Genomic DNA, 724 nt, shown 5'->3' with positions numbered 1-724 from the left:
AGAGAGTGTCCACCCATTTTTCAGCAGCATGTGGGAAAACCTGGATCAGGAAAGTCAAAGCCCCCGCGCGCTGGTGCCAGGGCAGCAGATGGGCCTGGCTGTCACTGCCCTGATGCAGAGGGCACGGTGGGTTTGCTCGCCCGGCAGTACGGGTACCCACAGCCCCGCACCCCGGCGGGCCCTGGGCTGGTGCAGGTCGGGAGCGGCTACTGGTGGGGTCCGGGAGAGGCCAGGGCAGAGGAGAACCTGGAGTGAGGAGGGGGAGAGGAGGAGATGGGGTCCCAACCCGAGGACAGGGGGCATGAGAGCGCGAGGCGCAGGAGGGGAAGGGACCCGGCTACCGGGGGCCGGGGGGAGCCCAGTCGCGGGGGCCGGGCGTCGGGCTGGCCAGTGTGGCGAGCAGGGGTCCGGGCACGCACTCGCCCCTCGCCGGGCCAGCGCGGCGAGCGGGAGCGGAGCGGCGCGTCCCCGCACCCCGGGCTCGCCCCCGCCGCCCCTTGCCGCGCCGTGCGGGGCGGGGGTCGCGGCGGGCGGGGACGGCGGTGCCCGCGGCGGGCGGCGGGGGCGGGCGGGGGCGGGCACCCCGCGGGCTGCGGGCGGGGGAGGAGGAGCGGCGGCCGCCGGAGGATGGGAGCGAGCGGCGGAGCCGGGGAGCGGCGCGGGGGCAAGGCCGGCAGCGCGGCGGCGGGCGCCGCGGCATCGCCCGCGTAGGGCGGCGCGGGAG

Source organism: Falco rusticolus, chromosome 7 (genome assembly GCF_015220075.1).
Source record: "Falco rusticolus isolate bFalRus1 chromosome 7, bFalRus1.pri, whole genome shotgun sequence".
NCBI classification, from domain to species: Eukaryota; Metazoa; Chordata; class Aves; order Falconiformes; family Falconidae; genus Falco; species Falco rusticolus.
The sequence above is the reverse complement of the archived record's forward strand: the minus strand, read 5'-3'. Positions refer to the sequence as shown.